Source organism: Anopheles gambiae (assembly GCF_943734735.2).
Source record: "Anopheles gambiae chromosome X unlocalized genomic scaffold, idAnoGambNW_F1_1 X_unloc_49, whole genome shotgun sequence".
Taxonomy (NCBI): domain Eukaryota; kingdom Metazoa; phylum Arthropoda; class Insecta; order Diptera; family Culicidae; genus Anopheles; species Anopheles gambiae.
This window is the reverse complement of record NW_026902658.1, coordinates 35,814-42,500: the sequence shown is the minus strand read 5'-3', so window position 1 is coordinate 42,500 and position 6,687 is coordinate 35,814.

Genomic DNA, 6,687 nt, shown 5'->3' with positions numbered 1-6,687 from the left:
TGGCTGCCTTCGTTATCGACCGACCCGGATCATTAACACGCTCGAACACTCGCGCATCCTCCTCTATCAAGAGACAGATGGGGGTCAGCCCGGCGAGGAGGGTGGCGGTCTCATACCTTACGGTACGGAAGGTGCGTGCCACCCTCCGTGCTGAGACTCGCTGAACCCTCTCCAAAAGTCGACGACACTCTCTCTTCGTCACCTCGCCATGCCAGATGGGCGCAGCATATCGGATGACCGACTCTGCGACCGAGGCCAACAGTCGCGCTTTGCTGGTCTTTGGTCCACTGTGGTTGCGCAAGAGGCGGGTAACGGCATCTGCTATCTTCCTTGCCCGAGTGGTTACCTCTCGGACATGGGGCAGCCACGATAGGTGATCGTGAAGGGTCACCCCAAGGTAACGCATCGTGCGGGAAGATGTCACCTCCACGTCCCCTACTCTTATGGTGACCTGCGTAGGGTTCTTCGTGCTGGAGATAAGCACGCACTCCGTCTTTTCCGGCGCAATCTGGAGATGATGTTGAGCCATCCAGTGAGAGACACTGGCGACCGCCTCCTCGGCTGCAGCCTTCACTGCATTTACGTCGATGCCCGGAATCAGCAGCACCAAGTCGTCAGCATACGCCACCATCTCGCAGTCCTGCGGAAGGGCGACGTCCAGAACTCCATCGTACATGGTGTTCCACAGGGTGGGGCCAAGAATCGAACCCTGTGGAACACCAGCCGTGATGGACCGAGTTACTGGGCCGTCGGATGTCTCGAAGACCAACTCTCGGTTCTCGAAGTAGCTCCTCACGATTCTTTGCAGACCAGCAGGTACTCCTTTCATCTGCAGTGCAGTGGCGATGGCCTGCCAGCTTGCCGTATTGAAGGCATTCTTGACATCCATTGACACGACCAGCAGGAACCTGTTATCCCGCCCGTTCGTGCGGCGGAATCTCATCGCGCTCTGACCAGCCTCGATCACTGTTCGAATGGCGCCAATTGTAGATCGCCCCCTCCGGAAGCCATGCTGCCTGTCTGACAGCCTCACCGCAGCAGGATCTTCCAGGTGGTTGTGAAGTCTGTTTAGAATGAGCTTCTCCAGCACTTTCCCTAAGGCATCCAGCATGCACAAAGGTCGGTATGACCCGTTGCTACCCGGTGGTTTCCCCGGCTTGGGGAGCAGTACCAACCGCTGTCGTTTCCATGGTGCTGGAAATGTAGCCGTTTCCAGACAGCTTTGGTACAACGCCTGGAAAACGTCCGTGTACGCAAGGATTGCAGCCTTGACAGCGGCGTTCGGAATTCCGTCAAGGCCCGGCGCTTTTTTGTTCGGCATGGTGCTAGCTATCAGACGGAGTTCCGGGATCGTGACTTGGGTCCATGGAGTCTGCTGGTCTGCAGGCTGTTCCTGTTCTTCCTCGGAACTGATGCTGGGCCAGTTGAAGGGCGGATGTTGCGGGAAAAGCTCTGTAACGATGCTTTCAAGCCTCGCTCTCTCCGTCTCGGGTGGGGCCCTTCCACCGCGAAGACGGGAGAGGACTACTAAGTACCCGGCTCCGAAAACGTTTTCCTCCGCAGCATCGATCAATTCCTGGAAGGCAGCCTTTTTGCTGGCACGTATAGCTCTATCCAGCTCAGCTTTAGCTGTTCTGTATTGGGCTGCAGCCAGACTTCGGTTCTGGAGATCACTTGTCTGCTGCATGCGATCTCTCGTCTGCTCGCAGTTTTGCCTAAGCAGAGCAATCAGTGGCGTCCACCAGTAAACGTCCCGATGAGGGTCGGGGAAAGACGACGTCATCCTTTGCATGGTTTTCTCGCAGGCCGATATCATTGCCGAGATCATTCCCTGGTGATTGACTGCCTTCTCTCGGAATCCCTCGCCATGTAGCGTGGCCAGGAAATTCTCTTTCGAGAACTGTTTCGTCTTAAATCGCGTGCCTGCATGTTGAAAACGCTCTCGCTGGCCCCGTTGACGTGACTGTCCTTGGTTACGCTGCTGGTCTGCTGACGCTGGGCCTACCGAATAGGTGATATACCTATGGTCAGATCGCGTGTCCGTGTTTCTTACCAACCAAGTGCTCGGCTGAGCTATGGACGAGCTGGCGAAGGTCACGTCGACAACGCTGGCAGTCGCCACACCGTTTCCAACAAAGGTTGCCACATTCCCTCGATTCATCAGCAGCAGGCCCAATTGCTGGGACGCCTCGAGCAGTACTTCCCCACGCTCATTGCTGCGTTGGCTTCCCCACTCCTCATGCCAAGCGTTAAAGTCTCCGGCAACTACTACCTGAGGGTGGGATTGGGCTTCCAATTCAATTGCTTCAACGAATTCCGCAAATCCTTCCCGCGACAGGCTGGGTGGCGCGTAGCAGCTTAGGAAGGTGATGCCACCCACCTTGGCAGCTATAAGGCCTGGAACATCACTGCTCCATTGTCCTTGTAGAGGGTATCGTCCTGTGGCCACGACTGCCACCTTTTTGGAGGCATCAACTGCCCATCTTGGGTTGTTCTCGGGTGGTCGATACGTGTGGGAAAGAACCAGCACGTCCACTTCCATTTGTCGGGCGGTTTGCAGGACCAGATCTTGGGCGATCCTGCCTCCACCCAGGTTCACTTGGAGGACTTTTAGCTGCGTCATTGGGTGGCCGACCGATCGCATGTCCGGTCCCCGATAACATGGGGGCCATCGCATTTGCCGCAGCGTATTTCTTCCATGCATGTACCAGCCTTGTGACCTTCCTGTCCGCAACGGATGCAAACATTTTGTCGGTCTACAGGTGACCGACAATCGCGGGCGTTGTGGCCGTGCTCAAGGCATCGGTAGCAGCGAAGATGCTCTTTGGGTGTTGGAGGAGCCATCTTCACTCTGGAAATGCAGAAGCCCAAGCGAAGCTTCGTACCATCCAGCGCTTTGGCGGCCTTGGCTGGCAGACGGACGCGTGCCCGCTGGGTGCCATCCGGCATTGTCCTAATGCTCGTTGAGACGATGCCTGCCCCACCCTCGATCTTGTTTTCAAGGAGAGCTGTAAGCTCTTCCTCCTTGGCTAGGGGGTCGATGTCGTTTACTACCAAGGCCGCCATTTCCGTCACGTGTCGACAAGTTCCAGCCTCGCCGATGATCGTTCGGATCTGCTGGAGAATTAAGGTCGCGTTTGCGGATCTAGCAAGCGTCAGTCGTAGCAACGCCTTATCTGTGCGCCGGCCCATGATGATGAAATCCTTTAACTCCTTATGTGTGCCATTATCGTCAACGGCTTTACGGATTTTCAAGGAGACGCTCTCGAAAGTCTCGTTCTGACCAGGAGAGATCTCTATCAGTTCGGGCTTAGGACGCTTACGCTTCTGCTGCTGCTGTTGATGCTGCTGCTGCTGCTGTTGCGACGAGCCTGCGACCACATATCGCTGTGGCTGTCGTTGCTGCTGTTGCTGCTGTAGCTGCTGCCTCATTTGCGGCGGCTGATACCGCCCAGTCTGCTGTTGTTGTTGCTGCGGTTGGTTAGACTGCTGCTGCTGCTGTGTATTTTGACGGCGGCGCACTACCGTCGTCCATAATTCTTGCTGCTCCTGCTGCTGTTGCTGTTGCCGCTGCTGCTGCTGCTGCTGCTGCTGACGTTGGTGCTGCTGATTCTGTTGCTGCACCCGTTGCTGCTGCTGCTGTTCTCGCTGTTGATGCTGCTGCTGCTGCTGCTGCTGCTGCCATTCACGCTGCTGGTTCCGCTGCTGCTGTTGTTGTTGCTGCTGCTGCTGCTGCTGCTGCTGCTGCTGCTGCTGCTGCTGTTCCCGCTGCTGATGCTGTTGCTGCTGCTGCCGCTGCTCCTGCTGCTGTGGTCCTTGGCGACCGCGACGGTTGCGAGAGCTGTGGGCTCCCTGGGCTGTCATCATTGGGGCTGCTGCTGCTTGCTGCTGCAGCTCGATGACCGAACGGGCGCCCATCCTGTACGTTTCGAGCTCCCGTTCAAGCGCCGCATTTTTCATCAAACTTTCCTGGAGCCCCTTACGGCAGAGGCTAAGCTCCTTTGAGAGCTGAGCAACCTGCATGGCCAGGAGCTTCAAGCTCTCGTTCATCTCTGAGAGAGATGGTTCAGCAGAAGAACACTTACCAGCCTTTGGTGTTGAGGTGGCCGGTACCGTCATCTCCTCGCGCTGTTGACTCTGGCTGGGCAACTTGTCCAGCACTACCAATGGCACCTTCCCCATTGGTGGAACTGCTAATCCCGACGGGCCCGCGAGGATCGTGCAGTTCAATTCTTCTTCTTCATCATCACTCAAGTAGACGATGCCTGCGGTGGGTGGTGGCTCCACCGGTGTTGAGTCAGACACTTTTAATGCGTCGACCCGGTTGAGGGACACCGATCGAGCCCTCGGGCGAAGTACTCGTCCCGAGCTCCCTTGGGGATGGGCATCACCGCCCAGCCCCGACATGTTGGTTTCAACGTTGCGCGCACCTACTTGAGGGTTTGTTGGCAGCCCGACGCACTATGCCTAACGCCCGCACTCTCGCCAACGAGGCGTCAGAAACCGACCCCCGGTTTTAGGTTCGTCAAGAAAACCGATGGAGAACGGATTTTTGAAATGTTGAAAAATTTCAAATTTTGAAATATTTCAAAAGTGAAATATTTCACCCTCCCTGAAAGATTTCAGGGCCGCTTTCACAAACGCGCACCTACTTGAGGGTTTGATGGCAGCCCGACGCACTCTGCCTTTTTTCGTGCTCAGATGCACTGTTTACACTAAAATCGTGCAATTCTGGCACTTTTTGGGCACTTTTTTCGATTTTCTGCTTTTACACCATGTCACACAAACACATGGTGGGGGGTTCATAGGCAACAAACACAAATGCACGATTTTTGTTGAATTTTCGCCTTAAAAACACTTGATAACGCTCTTAAAGGGTAAATCAGGTGCCCTGAGCACGTTTTTCACACTATTAAAGTCGATTAACGACGATTTTGCACTGTTTTTAAGTCCTTTTTTCGGAGCCCAAACACAACGTGTCGGTACAGTACGACCTCACGTTTGACACTTACAGGGATAACTGGCTTGTGGCCGCCAAGCGTTCATAGCGACGTGGCTTTTTGATCCTTCGATGTCGGCTCTTCCTATCATTGTGAAGCAAAATTCACCAAGCGTAGGATTGTTCACCCTTTCAAGGGAACGTGAGCTGGGTTTAGACCGTCGTGAGACAGGTTAGTTTTACCCTACTGGTGTGTGCTTATAGTCGCTATCTTAACGGAATTCCTGTGCAGTACGAGAGGAACCACAGGTACGGACCACTGGCTCAATACTAGTCCGACCGGACTTTGGTATGACGCTACGTCCGCTGGATTATGCCTGAACGCCTCTAAGGTCGTAGCCAATCCGAGCTGATAGCGCTTCTCAAACCCATTAGGTGTTCGGAAGCTAGCGGGCCTAACAACCCTCTGAGATCCGTTGGAGTCTGCGTCTGCAGCCCGGCGTCTCATCCCGCTATACCTAGGCCGCAACGAGTGGAGTTCGCTGCACGTGTTAGTACCGTAACTGGGAACGCCGTTGGCTTGAGCTCTGCCCAACGTGGATATACCTAGTTTCGACACCTATCAACCGCCCGCAAACGACGGGACTTCAGGCTGGGAGCTGCGAGTTGTAGAGATGCGTTCGCATCGATCCTCTCAGGCGACCCATGCTTGGTGGTTTGTCCGTGTGCCCCTTCCTCGATGTGCGCAAGCTCGTCTTGGTCTGGGGACCACGTCGACACAGGGGATACTTTTGTGAGAGCAAGAGTGTACTTAGTTGAGTGTAGCAAGGGATCGCGTGCCCCTTCCTCGATGGCGCAACGAACCATCTTGGTCTGGGGACCGTGGTGCCGTGCTCTGGTGAAGCTTGGTGCGTGCTCTTTCCTTGTCAGACGAGTGACTTGACTTGGTCTGGAGACCGTTCCTTTACACTAGTGGACAAGAGCTGGCTACTTCCGTGTCAGACGAGTGACTTGACACGGTATGGAGCGGAACACGTAACACTAGTGAGCTTGTCGGCGTGCCTCGTTCTCGACTTGATTGTCTTGATGTGAGAAACGTGCCGACCAAACCAGTAAGCTTACACACCTGCTCGTTACAAGTTGTATAAGTTAATCCGTTTGGGCCGGTTGCCTTGCACATGATGGTGTTGTTGACCATGTTCGGTTAACACGTCGTGTGTCGAGGTGGCCGGCCTTGGTAGTAGGATGTCTTGTGCATGTGACGTGTTGACCTGGTTTGGTCGATGTGTCGTCGTGTACGAGATGACCTACTTACCCGTCAGTTGTCCAAGTTGTATCATGTGTTGACTTAGTTGACGTGTCATGTGCATGGATGATTGGCGTACGGGTCATGTATGGTGCACTTGCTTCAGTTGAAGGGATGTACTAGTACAGTTATATTAATTGTTTATTTCCCGATCTGGTCTTTTGGCTGGATCGCGAAAAAAACGCTAAGTCCCAAATCTTGAACTCGAGAGGAGAGCGCTGATGACAACCTTTTGGACTGGAGCTCCCTAGAATTCGGCTTTTTCCTTCTCTAAAGGGATGCACTGTTGTATGAATTGTTTATTCACGATCTGGTCGTTGGATTGGATCGTGAAAAAAAAACGCTAAGTCCCAGATCCTGAACTCGACAGGAAAGCGCTGATGGCAAACATTTTGACTGGAAGTCCCTAGAAAACGGCTTTTTCCTTATTGGCATTATGTGG